This window comes from Myotis myotis, unplaced genomic scaffold, assembly GCF_014108235.1.
Source record: "Myotis myotis isolate mMyoMyo1 unplaced genomic scaffold, mMyoMyo1.p scaffold_m19_p_7, whole genome shotgun sequence".
In the NCBI taxonomy this organism is placed as follows: domain Eukaryota; kingdom Metazoa; phylum Chordata; class Mammalia; order Chiroptera; family Vespertilionidae; genus Myotis; species Myotis myotis.
Window position 1 is genome coordinate 20,033,525 of NW_023416379.1, and position 14,068 is coordinate 20,047,592.

Below are 14,068 nucleotides of genomic sequence, written 5' to 3' on the forward strand. Positions count from 1 at the left end.
GTGATAGCGTCCGTCCGTTGTGTGGGAAGGGTGGGGAGAGACATGGCTTTCAAAGAGATCTCAGAAATCAATTACCCTGTTTTCTTAGCCTAATTCATGAGAGAATCGAAGCCCTGCAATGTGAGGTGACCTTCTTAATGTTCCCAGTGGGTGGTGGCAGAACTGGATTAGAAAGCAAATTTCTTGGACTTCACTCCTGGGCGCTTTCAGTTTGTGAGGGGCTGGCTCCTGGAAGAGGTCATCCTTGAATTAATGCAGAACCAGCTTAGTGTAAGGAAAAGGGAGTTTGGGTTTCTAAATGGAAGTTCACACAGAGCCGAGGTTTCAGGATGGAGCACCCCGTGAGAGAGGTTTCGAATAATCTTTACCGGGGAGGTGATGAGACACCGCAAAAGGTCTCTGAAGACTGAGAGCAGCGATTTGTTTCAAACATCTCCATGTAAATTTATTCTGGCTTCAGAATATTTAGGGATGGAGTAACCTGATGTCATTTTGAGGGGAATAGTTTGGGTGTAAATAAGAAAACACAAAAGAAAGTGAGTTAGAACCTTCCCTGGGATATCCAGGAAGTTACAGAGCTGGCCTGAAGGGTGGATTTGGTATGTAGGGAAGATAGGGTGGAGCAGGATGGGATGAGAAGAGGGGAGAATGGTGAGATTAACTGATACCAGAAAGAAGGGCTGTATTATGACTTATTGACCAGTGACTGAACGGTAGGAGGGTGAAGGAACAGCAAAGAAGTTTCTGCTAGTATGCTACCATCTAGGGAACCGATGGAGAAAGGTCCTGTGACTAGTGACAGCTCGTATGAAGAATACCAGTGTTGTCTGAATTCTAATGCTGCCTTCTGCCTCTGTCTCAGGTGGTGGCACCAAAGAATTCTTTGTAGAAAAAAATTGTTAGCAGCTTTAAAGTCATTATTCTTACACATGAATACCTTCAAAATATTTGCTATGCTGAACCATATCTTGGGAACAATTGAGAGGAAATCTTTGAGGTTTTTCTGATGATCTCTGGAGGAGAAAGACAATGTATTACAGAGAGCCTCAATTCATCCTCATTTTTGTCAGGGAACTTTAATAAGTACACAGGCCCAAGGCAAGCCTTGTTCTCCAAATCCTTGGACTTTTCCTCAGACTTTCGTTATGGGATCAACTTCCCAGAGGAGAGGTGGAACCATATACCCTGGACATTTGTCCTTCAAATCAGCTTAGCTATGACTTTTTCTAGAAAGTGTACTTGTTGCCATAGGTGCCCCTCAATTGTTCTTGCGCTGCATTACCCCTAGGACAACATTTACACTACTGGAGGCAAGGCCCAGCTTACTAGACAGTCTCTCTTCCCAGGCGAAATTCCTTCTGGCCTAGTTTTCATCATCTGTCGTTCCCCAGCATCTTGCAGAGTGCTTAGGACAAGGTGTGCCGCTAATGTAAGTCTCCAGACTGTTGAAGCAACATCTCTGAAAATATACGTGAAATAGATGTATCCAAAAATTATCTTCAGAGAATGGATCTGAAATGGATTTTTAGGAAGAGGAATTTCTTTTGGGGCAAGGCCTTAGTTTGCACAGGCTTTCTTTCCTTCTCCTGTAGTCTGCCTTTGGCCATTTCAGTGCTTATTATTATTCAAGGGCCAGGGAGAAAAGAAGAGAAGCTGAAATTTAGATTAATTATGCTGTTTGAGAGCAGCTCTGAAGAAGGTTGGATGTGCTGGGTAAAATCAATAGTTACCTGGCGGTATGAGATTATCTATGGCTGTCCCTCATCCAGCCTTCCCCACTTGACACCCCTCAACCAATGGTTTCCCAACATAGGAACATATTTTATAAACTTATTTCAGCTTCACAGCATTTGTTCCTTTGTTCTTTGGTACATGTCAAGCTATATGTCTTGAGTTTTGATTTAGAGAATTCAGTCACTACATCAACAGAAGAAGGAGTCGGGTGGTCCGCTTCTCTAGGTAATTTCATGGTCCTAAGGAAAGAATTTAACAGTTTATTTTCTGAAACTGGTTCAAGGAACACTCCTTAAGTGAAAAAATTCAATCAAGAATAGTAATATCACTTGCATTTTGAAGAAGGATTTTTAATACAGAATTTCCATCTGTGATACATTTAAGTCCTAGGCCTCAGGCAGCAATTTCAGAAAAGGGCTCCTTTACCCTTTATTAGATACAAAATAAATAGTCCACTTGGAAGGGGGTGGGGCCTTTGCCTTACTTTTACTCCTGCGAAATGTAAGAGTGGGTCCCGCCATTGCTGAAAGAAATCACAGGGGCTACTTAGTTTCTTGCTCAGCAGTCTCGGTTACGGACATTAAAGTGGCTATCACAACTTCAATTACTTGAATTATTTTTGTAACTACTTATACTTCGTGAAAAAGGAGAACGATGAGCTGCCCAAAAGGAAGCCTGCAGTCAATAAGGGGAGAGCGGTCAATACCGAAACACAATCCTCTGGCTTGATCTAGTTTTGACGCCTTAACAAAGACAGGTTTTGCTTTTTAGGACCGCTCAGCCATCTTGACTGAATACATTAAGAGGTAGTCCTCGACCTGCTTATTGCCAAGGTACTTCAGCACCGATTTCTAAGTTGATGTACGAAACCCAACATATTTTACAGCAGAGGCCTCAAGCTGTCAATAGAGATCAACACTTAAGAAACGGAAAGAACACGCATTTTACACGCGCACTTCAGTATGCATTCTTCCAGTCCCGAAGGGGGGGGGGGGTAGGCTCTACTGCGTAAAAGCTTAAAACTTTATTTCCTATTTTTCGTGACCTGTAGCATGCACTTAGCCTTTGGGGGAGTGTTTGGATAGGACTAAGGCCCACTCTTTAATGGCTGAGTGCATACATCTAACAGTACGTGGTGGATTCGCTGCTCTGAGAATTGCCTTTTTCAAAAAGTAAAGTGCAAAATAGACAAAGAAATCTATCATCTTAGCCGTCTTTCATATTTGTTTTGACTGCTCTGGAACCAGCTCGGAGCCGGGGCCGGGGCTATGGAAAAGATGCACCTGAAACAGTATCTGCGGGCGGCTGCCTTCGCCAAGCGGCTTGATTGCTGCTTTCCAGCGGCGAAGGCGCAGCAGCAGCCACAGCGAAGCCAGCGCGAGCCTCCCGGCAGCGCGGCGGCGGCGGCACCGGCACCAGCGCAGTTTCCCCTCTCCCCAGCCTGACTCCACGCGCACATGCGCACTGCGCCCGCAGCCCTGGACCATTTGTCAGGACTACTCGTGAGACGGAGAAAAAAAAAGAGAAATTTTGGGGGTAAGAAGCGGCGGATCGGATCTAATCTCTTATTAATCTGAAGATTTGCCTGTGCGAAAGACATGCATTTATTTTTCTGGGTGAGGATGAAAGTTCAGAGACCTACAGAGAGAAGGAAGCGCACCCTCGTCTTGTGAAACAGACCAGGGGAGGGGAAAGGACAGAAGGGGTTTCTCCCCCACTTCTCTGCGCCTCTGGGAAAGAGGCGAAAACTTAATCCTGGGGGAAAAAGTGGGCGAGTGACGCGGGAACGGCTGGCAGGGGAGTCTCTGGGCATCTCACTCCGAAGTAGTGAGTGCGAGTGTGAAAGAGGAACAAAAGAGAGAGAAAAGAGAAAGGAAAAAATGGGGGGAGGAGAGACTTGTATTTTTTTCTTTGCGCGCACACGGGGAAGGGTGTGTGGGGCCGTGCGGAAGGGAGCCGGGGCGAGGCGGCCGCGTCGGGCTCTCGCCGGCGCGCAGGCGGCGGGATGCGTGTGGGCCCCCTCCCCTGCGCCCCCCGAGCTTGTCACTTGGGTCGCTTTCATGACACCCGGCGCGGGGTGGGGGAGCGCGGCGGCGCCGGGGCTCCGCCGGGGTGCGTGCCCGAGTGGGCGCCGCGGAGCCGCAGCCCGGGCAGCGAGCGCGGCCGCCGAGGGAGGCGGGGGGCGCCGGCGGGGGGCGCGGGGGCGGCCGGGGCCGCGGATCGGTGCGGCGGGAGGCGCGATCCCCGCGCGCCGCCCCTGCGGCCCCCTCCGCCCGTGTGGCCTTTGTGCCGGGCGCGCACCGGCGGGCGAGCGAGCGAGCGAGCGCGAGAAGTACAAGTACGGGAGACCGAGGCAGTGGGAAAAGAGGCCGCGCCACTTTCTGCCGCCCGGGCTGCGGGGAACGGACTGGTTGAATGTGCCGGCGCGCCCGCCCGGCGGGTGCCGTGTGTGTGCGCGGCGCGGAGGCCTCCCCGACTCCCACCGCGCACACGCACACTCACACGCACGCACACACTCGCGGACCCGCGGCGGGGCTCGGCGGCCGAGAGTTTGCCTTTTCTCCTCGCCGCCTCCCCCTTCCCGACCGACTGTGTGAGAATTTCATATAGATCAGCTCCAATTTCCGCCATTTTGGGAAAGTTGCACAAAAATAAACCCTCCGGTTTATTTCTGCCCGAGGCAGGAAAGTGCTTCGGGAAGCGAGGCGGCGCGGGCCCGGCGCGGCCGTCCGCGCGGGGGAGGGTGCGGGCCGCGGGCCGGGCCGGGAGCCCGCGCCGTCGCGGCGATCGCCCCGCGCCGCTGCAGCGCCGGGCCGGGTGCGGGCGCGGGCGTGTGTCGGGCGGCGGCGGCGGCGGCGGCGGCGGCGGTAGCGGCGGCGGCGGCGGCGGCGGCAGCGGGCGGTATGGGGGCCGGCGCTGGGCTGCTTTTCCTGCAACTTGTTTACGTCGTCCTTATCCTGGGGAGGCAAAACGGGGTCCGAGGCGGGGCGCCGCCCGCCCTGCGCCGCGTGCGTGTGCCTTTCCGGAATAATGGGTTTTGCACACTCGCGTCCTGGGCCCGGCGGGCCGTCCTCGCGCCGCGGCGGCCGGGCGGGGGGAAGTAGAGGCCGGCGGGGGTGGGGATCGGGAAGCGCAGGAGCCGGGGCATCCGCCGCGCGCCCGGCGAGCGGGCGAGGGGGGCGAGGGAGGCAAACTTGCGAGTCCGAGAGGCGGGGTGGCAGGGGACGGGGGCACGGGCGGGGGCAGGGCGCAACTTTGGTGCTGGTGGCAAAAACTTTAATTACCTTAAGGGAAAAGGGGCCTGATCATCTGCCCCCACCTCCACCCTTTCTGGTCGCAGCACGCCCTTTGCGCGACCGTGAGAGAAAGTTTAAAAGCGGGCGGTTTCCTCCCCGCCTCGCCCGCGCAGGGTGGGGGGGACCCGTTCGTGCGTCTGCGCTCGGAGGAAGGTGGGGGTGACGAGCCGCCCTCCGGGGTCGCGCAGACCCCGGCTCCCACCCCACCCTTCCACGGGGGGACGGAGGTAAGCGTCGCTTCGGTTCCCCTCCCTCCCCACCGCTTCCTTTTCCTCCCCCTCCCCGCCGATTTTTTGAGGGGACCCAAAAAACGGAGTCTCTTTCCTTATGCAACTTCCTCGGGCGCTGTGAGCTCGGCCCTTCCCCCTCCCTGCATCCCTCGGCCGGCTCCTTAACCACCTCGCGCCTAACGCCAGAAAAATGCATTAGAGATCAAAGTGCACAGAAACAAAAATAGATTTTTTAATTGTTCTGAGTTTAAGTTAAGGGAAACATGAGAAATAAGAATGGGGGGCGGGGGGAGCCGCCGGGGCGAGTGCGTCGAATTTGAATTTCGGTTTTTAGAGCATTGTTTGTAATACGTTATTGGTTTGGGGAGCCCGAGAGTCTCCGTACTGGCTAGCTCGATCGCGTGGATTTTTGCGCAAGTTTTTAGAAAAACACTGACTCGCATAGAGAGCATTTCTCCGGAAAGTTTCAAGTGCAGCAAAATAGCGAACGAGCAAAACTGGCCAAGGGGAGACCTCTAGTGGTTAAGCGCATCTTTAAGTTCCGAAGGCCGAGAGCAAAGTTTGGCCTTTACTTGTAGCTACGTAGTCCCTTCAGACGTGGAAGTGATTAGAGGGCCTGAGTGAGCAGCCAGATGTTGAGTGAAAGGATGCTGATCAGAAATAGAGAGTTCAGTAAATCCGAGAGCAAATGAGTTCCGCCCTGTAACTTCATCCCTCGTTATTTGTATGGGAAATACACTTTGCTTTTATTCTGGGGTTTGAGCTTCATTACTCCCTGGATTAGAAATAATTTGTTCTCATATCTATCGTTGTCTACACATTTGACCAACTTTTAATCAGGAGACACAGTGGAGAGTTTCATCTTGAATGTTAATAAAAATACCAACCTGTGTTTAAAAGTTTGAAACAATGAATAAAGACCCTTGGTTTAAATTTGCCTTTTATACGCGCTGATCATTTTTAGTCTCTAATAAATATAATTGAAGGCTGGTATTCAGTATCCTAACCATACAGTTTTATGTAGTCGTAAAATAAGTAGTACCAAGAGTATAATTTTGTTTCACTGGATAAGACATTTCTGGATGCTTTGCATAATGTTATTTAAACACTTAAATATATGGACAAATCTACTTACACAATATCGATTCTTTTGCCAATGTAGTATGTTCAGTAAAGCAACTTTAATTTTAAAGATAAAAGCAATGAGAGAAATAAAGTTGAGTCAAATAATCCCTTTAACCTTCCCCCTTTTGTCATACAATGGGAGGGACCTTAATGGGGGAATTTGGGATAAGGGAATGATCTGAATGATAAAATCCATCTCACCTCATCCAGGACTAGTTTATGTTAACATACTGAGTGGTATTGTGTGAAATTATGCAGTATGTCAGTGATTCAAACTTTAAACTTTTAAATTGTGGGTGGTGGATTTCAAGGCTTCTTCTTTATGACAGTGCTTTGATTTTTTTACTTTTCTTCTCTTTGAACCAATGCTAGACTTTCCAGAGAAGTCTTGCGGGTGGACAGCAATCGTAAAGACCACCAGATAATTATTTCTTCGCCGCCACAAGGTAAGATTTGCTTGTTGAAACTAATTGCTTAATATATTTACAAATGTTAAAGACTGTATTTGGAAATCAGGAAGAAGGAGCATGTGGGGACAAGGTTGGCAGAAAAACCATCATTTTATGGGGGCTGCTTTGAATGCATGAAAGTCTTGGCACTGTGATTGAAGCTGGAATAAAACATTGAGAAAAGCTATGAGATTGTCTTGAATAATCTTTGGACTGGCTTTCTTACCAGGTTCTTTTTCATTGAATTTATTGGGGTGACATCCATATATATAAAAGGCTAATATGCAAAGTGTCCCCTTGGGAGTTCGACCCACCAGGAGTTCGATCACACGCTATGACATGCGCTGACCACCAGGGGGTGGCGTGGAACGAAGGAAGGCCTTAGCCGGCAGCCAGCAGCTGCTAGGGACTCTACCTGTGCACGAATTTCATGCACTGGGCCTCTAGTTGGTTAATAAAATTATACAGATATCAGGTGTACAATTCTATAATACATCATCTGTATATTATAGTGTATATTCATCATCCCAAGGCAAGTCTCCTTCCATCACCATTTATGTCCCCTATGTCCCCTTCTACCTCCGCCATGCCCCTTTCTTTCCAGCAATCACTATTCTGTTGTCTGTGTTTATGAGTTTGTGTTTGTGTGTGCGTGTTTTTTGTGGGGTGTTTTGCAACTTAATCCTTTCACCTTTTCCACCCAGCCCAGCAACCCCCCTTCTCCTTGACAGCTGTCACTCTGTTCTTTATCTATGAGTTTTTACCAGATTCCTTTTTTTTTTGTAATACTCATGTAAGGATATGTAGATATGTTTATTGATTTTAGAGAGAGGAAGAGAGAGAGAAACATCAATTGATTGCCTTCTGCACACACCCTGACCGGGGATCAAACTCATAACCTAGGTATGTGCCCTGACTGGAAATTGAACTCACAACCTTTTGGTATATGGGATGATACTCCAACCAATTGGCCAGGGCTCTTAACAGATTCTTTTTTTTTTTTTTAATACATTTTTATTGATTTCAGAGAGGGAGAGGGAGAGAGAAAAACATTGATTGGAGAGAAACATTGACCAGCTGCCTCCTGCACTCCCCACAATCCCAGCATGTGCCCTGACCTGGAATTGAACTGTGACCTGGTTCATATGTCCACGCTCAACTACTGAGCCACGCCGGCTGGGCCCTTCTCTTAAGTATTAAAAGAGTTTATGATGTTGTTTGACAAAAACAAAATAAAAAATTAGCCTCGCCTTTTATGAGCAGGACTGTTAATCCTCATGGGCCACCTTATAGCTGGGATGGATGTGGTCTATATCAGCGGTCCCCAACCTTTCGGACCTTACGGACCACCAGTGATCCACCAGGGATCCATGGACCACTGGTTGGCAACCGCTGGTCTATATGTCAAAACTGAATAATTACCATCATAAAAATTATTGTTAACAGGATTTTATTGTCATTTTCTGCTTGCGAATCATCTTGAATAGTGTTATAGCAAAACAAATAGATGTGGTCCATGTTGCATCATGCAGCAGAGACGATGTGTCAAGATCAACTATAAGAACACCATGCAGACAGAAGTAGAGTTGAGGCAGAGTAAATGGGTCTCCTTGGACGGGGAGTATTGTGTTTAGACGTGCTGAGGGGAAGGCTGATTATTTCCCTCCATTTGGGAACTCATTGGGGCTGCAGATAGAGTGTTAGAACGGGAATCAGAAGACAGTGTAATCACTAAATACCTGTGTAAGTCCCTTTACTTCTTTCAGCCTACCTTCCCCCATCTGGAAACTCGGAGAAAAAGAGCTTGCCTTCCTCTGTTGAAAGGATCAAATGAAACAAAGTTTGGAGAACTGTGAAGAATTGATTCAGATGTTTGGCAGTCATTTTACCTTAGCCATGCTTTGTGAAGGGCAGAAGGTAGTTGGTTAGGGCAGGACAGAGTGATTTAATTCCTGGCTAAAATTATTAGATTGGTTTCTGGTGTGTATATTATATGGACTTGTCACGGTACTTGCAGAGGATATTTCTTTTCTTCAGGAAAAGAGTAGTTTGTCTTTTACAGTATTGGCGCTGTGAGAGAAGGGACCATGCTTTAACATGGTGCTGAACACCAAGTGAAATTTATTTATCCCAAACTAGTCATTTAATAGGAAGGAGTACATGAAATGAATACTTCAAATTGAAAATGATGCCTAATTGTGGGAATGGTAGGGCGATGAAAGTAGAAGGGTTGGTGTGAGGGGAATTCGTATCCTGTAATTAATATTTTTAGTTGCTTGAGTCTGTTGGGAAATGAGGATGAGAAAATAGGTAACCAGGATAGTAGGTATATAGACTATAGGGGCCAGGAAATGTGTCCTATAAATGTGGATTTAGGGAGCCCATGTAGGCTCCCCCATTCCCTATGTTTTCTAGACCCCGTTGCTACTTTTTTCTAGTTATGACCAACTATCTTCTAGACAGAAAAAAATGTCACAGATACTATCATTATTTTCCACTTGATGATACTGAACTGGACAAACCCTGACAAGTTTTAGTTCATCCCTCTTTTCTTACAGATTATCTAATCAATGTTCCAGGAATCCAAAAAAACCAATAGTGCAGAAAAGAAGAAAGACATGTCCTATTTAATTAGTCCTTGAGTAATAGATGGCTGTTTCTTCAATAATCTCGACTGGTTTGTTTGGTAGGTTATTTCTAAGAAACATATATTTCAGCCAAGGCTATTTATAGTAAATATACTTAGAATAGAAAATTTACAAGAGAAGTTACTTTATGTGGTGTGGGGCAGGACTACCCTTGGCGTCCCAAGGATGGGAAACCTGAGTGACGCCCTGGCAGTGTTTCCACTAGTTAACCACTTTTTACTGACTTCTTAGAGTGCCAAACACTAAAAGACGAGGTGTTTGCCCTTGAGGAATTCCCTAGACCCTTACCCGAGGAGTAGACACAACTCTGAGCTCTGCTAATGTGAGTCTAACAGCTGCACTTTGTGCCAGTAGAAAAGAATAAGGGCTATCACACTCCTGGGAGCCAGAGAGCTAGGAAACATGGATTTCCCCAGTTAACTGATGCAGAACCTTGACATATAATTATATACATGTAGCACAATATGTTACATTTCTGCTTTCATGCCGAGTCTTCAGAAATGAATAAGAATCTCTTTACTGGCTGTCAAGGACTGCCTGAATTGTAAATCTAGCGAGGGTGATAGATTTGGACTGATTGTTTTCTCCTTTGCCCAGTATGTTCACCAAAGGTGACCCTGGTGAAGATCTGCTCTACAACTTCCCCTGCTTGCTACTATCAACGGTTTGGGGGGACAGTGTATTTAAAGTAAACTATTTGTCTGGAAGACACTGTGTAAAAGAGATCCATATATTCACTAGAAGCACAGTGCGCAGATTTGTGCCCCTGTAGAGTCCCTCAGCCTGGCCCGTTACCTCTCGCAATCCAGCACTCTTTGGGGGATGTCAGAGGCCTGGTGCGTGGATTTGGCCTGATCACTGCAAGCCAGGCTGAGGACACCACTGGTGCACTGATGCACAAATTCGTGTACCAGGCCGGTTTAAGCCGATCTCCTCAGGCCAGGCTGAGGGACCCCACTGGTGCATGAATCCGTGCACAGGGCCTCTAGTATGCATATAAGATCTTTGGTTAATCTCTTCCCCTCTTCTCTCTGAGATTCATCAGTGTGTTCCATGTTTCTGTGCCTGTTTGTTGAGCATCTGACCCCGGGTGGTTAGTGCACGTCATAGCTAATGGTTGAATGGTTGAACGGTCTTTCAGTCACTTAGGCTTTTATATATAGACTAGAGGCCCGGTGCACAAAAATTTGTGCACTCGGGGGGAGGGGGGTCCCCCTCAGCCTGGCCTGTGCCCTATCACAGTCTGGGACCCCTCGGGGGATGACCATCTGCTGGCTGAGGCCTGCTCCCCTTGGGATTGGGCCTAAGCTGGCAATCAGACACTCCTCTGGCAGCCCAGCAGCCCTCAGGGGATGTCCACTTGCCAGCGGGGAGCAGACCTAAGCTGCAGTCGGACATCCTTAGCACTGCTGAGGAGGCAGGAGAGGCTCCCACCACCACCACTGTACTGGCAGCCATCAGCCTGGCTTGTGGCTGAGCAGAGCTCCTCCATGTGGGAGCTCACTGACCACCAGAGGGCAGCTCCTGCATTGAGCGTCTGCCTCCTGGTGGACAGTGTGTGTCATAGTGACCAGTCATTCCCAGTCTTTCTGCTGTTAGAGTCAGTTTGCATATTACCCTTTTACTATTTAGGATAGAGGCCTGGTGCATGGGTTGGGGCCGGCTGGTTTGCCCTGAAGGGTGTCCTGGATCAGGGTGGGGGTCCCGCTTGGGTGCCTGGCCATCCTGGGTGAGGAGCTGAGGGCTGTTTCAGGCTGCCCGCACCCCGTTTAGGGTGGGGCGCCTGGCCAGCCTGGATGAAGGGCTGATGGCTGTTTTCAGGCTGTCTGCACCCCCTTCAGGGTGGGGGTCCCCACTGTGGTGCCTGGCCAGCCTGGATGAGGGGCTGAGGGCTGTTTTCAGGCAGGCCAAGCCTGCAGCTGAAGCTCCCAGTCTCTCCTTTTTTCTTTTTCTTTTTATTCTGGGATTTATTTACCTTCTGTAATTGAAACTTTGTTGTGGCTTCAGCTCCGAGGTGGGCTGGCTGAAAGCAGGTATCTGGGTTTTGTTTAGCTTCTATAATTGCAACATTGTTGCATCTGGAGCTCAGAGCTGGGCCACAGCAGGCAGGGAACCTTGGCTTCCTCCATCGCCAGGGCAAGCAAGCCTCATGTTCACTTCAGCTGCATGGCTGCCGGCCGCCATCTTGGTAGGCAGTTAATTTGTATATCCTGCTGATTAGCCAATAGGAAGCGTAGCAGAGATATGGTTAACTACCATGTTTGTCTATTATTAGATAGGATAGATATGTGTATTTATTTACATATGATATCTTGAAGTTCAGAGCATCCTGAAGATGTACTTTATAAAGGCTTCATTATCCAATGGGAATAATCTCAAGTTACCTCTTTACTCTTTACTAAGTTAAATCATTTCACTGACGTGAGATTATGAATTAGTTTGTATTCACTGCAGCATCAGGTATGCAGCAAGTTGATGAAAGCAAAACACCAGGAAAGGGTACCCTTGAAATATAACTGAGTTTGATTTATGAAATTGGGTTGGGAAAGCCCTTTAAGAGGAAACAGAGTGGTTTGGCGGAAAGAACAAGGGCTTTTGAGAGGAACTTGAGTGAAGTTGGGTGGTCTAATGAGCCTCAGTTTCTTCCTGAGAAGAGGACTTAGAATTAATGACTTGAATAGTGAAGGGAAGGATTACATGTGCATTATATGTAATAGTACGATGCCTTCTCTATGATTACTCTTTTTGTAAGTCAGTGTTTTGTGTTAGCCAAAAATATGTATTGAGCATCTATTTTGTGTAAGTCTTTGTTGGGGAGTGCTTCAAGTAACCAACACTTAGGACACGGTTGAATAAATGTTCTTTGCTTCAATGTATTCATAATCTAGTCCGGGAGATAACCTAAGCACATGGAGTGTTCATTAATAAAACAAAGCCGTGGCTCAGTGCTGGCCAGTGGTGGAGATAAGTGCAGTAGGTGCTATAGCAGTGTAGCTGGATGTGAAGTTAAATGTTTCTAAAGTGGGGACTTGGGAGGTGGGGTGCCCTCTGCAAAACACTGAAATGCTGGTATATTTGGTGTAATTGTATATTGAATGCCTTCTGATTATCACATACAAAGCTAGGTACTTTATATTTATTTACCTAACAAATACTGAGTGCCTTCTGCATGCCCAGGTACTGTTCCAGGCACTGAGTAGTATCTCAAATACCTCCGCTAACCTTGAGCATTTGGCATTATTTTCCTTTTTGAGCAAACTGGTCTTCAGAGATACTTAGTAACTTGTCTGAGTTCATATCATGCAGTTTGAAAGGGGTGGGACCAAGGGAAATGATACTGGCTTATGATTTCTATCCTCTCATAAGGTAGTTTATTCATTGAATGGGGTTAAAGGAAGAAAATAATTAGATTATACAGGCAGATCACAGTGGTTTTGCATGGATGAGTGACATGCTTGCCAGACTAGCTATTCGCTCTCACCACTTTGTACACCACATCACTTTATTGATTTTTCTTAACAGTCCATTGGCTGAAGGGGCAGTAAACATCCAAATATCCTGGTTTTTGAGACTTGGATATAATACCTCAGACTTTCAGGTGCTTTGACTTGGCTGTTGGTTCCATCTTGGATGATACCTGGGCTAATGTGTGAAGCACACTAGGTTGGTTTTTGTTGTTACTCCTCCTTTGGAGTTGCTTCTCCTTCTCCTGCCTCTTCTTTTCTATGTCACAACTGCACAGCACCCTCTTGTCCAAAGTTCCTGACCCACTCTAAAGAGCATCTTCTTTCTTCCCAAAGGTTTAAGCAAACACAGAACAAAACAAAAGACCCCCTAGACACAGATATTAGTGTGGTGATTATCAGAGGGAAAAGGGGTGGGGAGAGGTGGAGGAGGGTAAAAGAGGGCTGAATGGTGGTGGACGGAGACTTGACAATACAATATACAGATGATGTATTACAGAATTGTACACCTGAAACCTATATAATTTTATTAACCAATGTTACCCCAATAAATTCAGTACAAAAAAGAAAAAGAGTTGGATCAGCAAGAGACTACCCAAAGATGGCATGGCTCAGAAAGTATCTCCTAGCACATTCCAAACGCACCTTGGAAGGGCTTCGCTCTATTCATTCTTTAGACAGCGGTTCTCAACCTGTGGGTCGCGACCCCTTTGGGGGTCGAACGACCCTTTCACAGGGGTCGCCTAAGACCATCGGAAAACACATACTCCCTCTCCCATAATAATAGTAGCAGTTGATGAATGTAATTTGTCCCATAATAATAGTAACAAAAGAAAATAAATATAGAACGCAACATTTATTATCAAAAAACTAGATTAAATTAAACAATAAATTAAAAATAGTACTCCTAATTTTTATTTTGAGTGTTCAGATAGTTTCTGGATTTTTCTATAATTTCATTACTGCATTTTAAACTTGTAGGTAGGATCCCTTGGCTGCGAAGCTTTGCTTCCCCTATATGCGTGAGCTTAAAATTATTGGAGCCATCATTCTTCATTGCTTCCAGCATAACTTGTTGAAGTGACAGAAACGTATTATCCAGCATTTCGGGAGAAATATTAT

The 14,068-nt window shown here is 47.2% G+C and overlaps 1 protein-coding gene across 10 annotated transcripts in view; it reads left to right on the forward strand.

Annotated features, from left to right (window-relative positions):
• The first annotated feature begins 3,145 nt into the window (after nucleotides 1-3,145).
• Nucleotides 3,146-14,068, forward strand: part of L3MBTL3 (L3MBTL histone methyl-lysine binding protein 3) — an 87,331-nt gene continuing 76,408 nt past the window's right edge. For 5 of the 10 annotated variants that reach the window (XM_036316946.1, XM_036316951.1, XM_036316952.1 and 2 more), the window contains exons 1-2: nucleotides 3,147-3,270; nucleotides 6,758-6,831. The gene's annotated coding sequence lies outside the window, so the exon portion shown is untranslated. Of the gene's footprint in view, nucleotides 3,351-4,120; nucleotides 4,328-4,990; nucleotides 5,258-6,757; nucleotides 6,832-14,068 lie in introns of those variants that run through there. The other 5 variants (XM_036316955.1, XM_036316959.1, XM_036316948.1 and 2 more) reach the window with 4 other exon arrangements.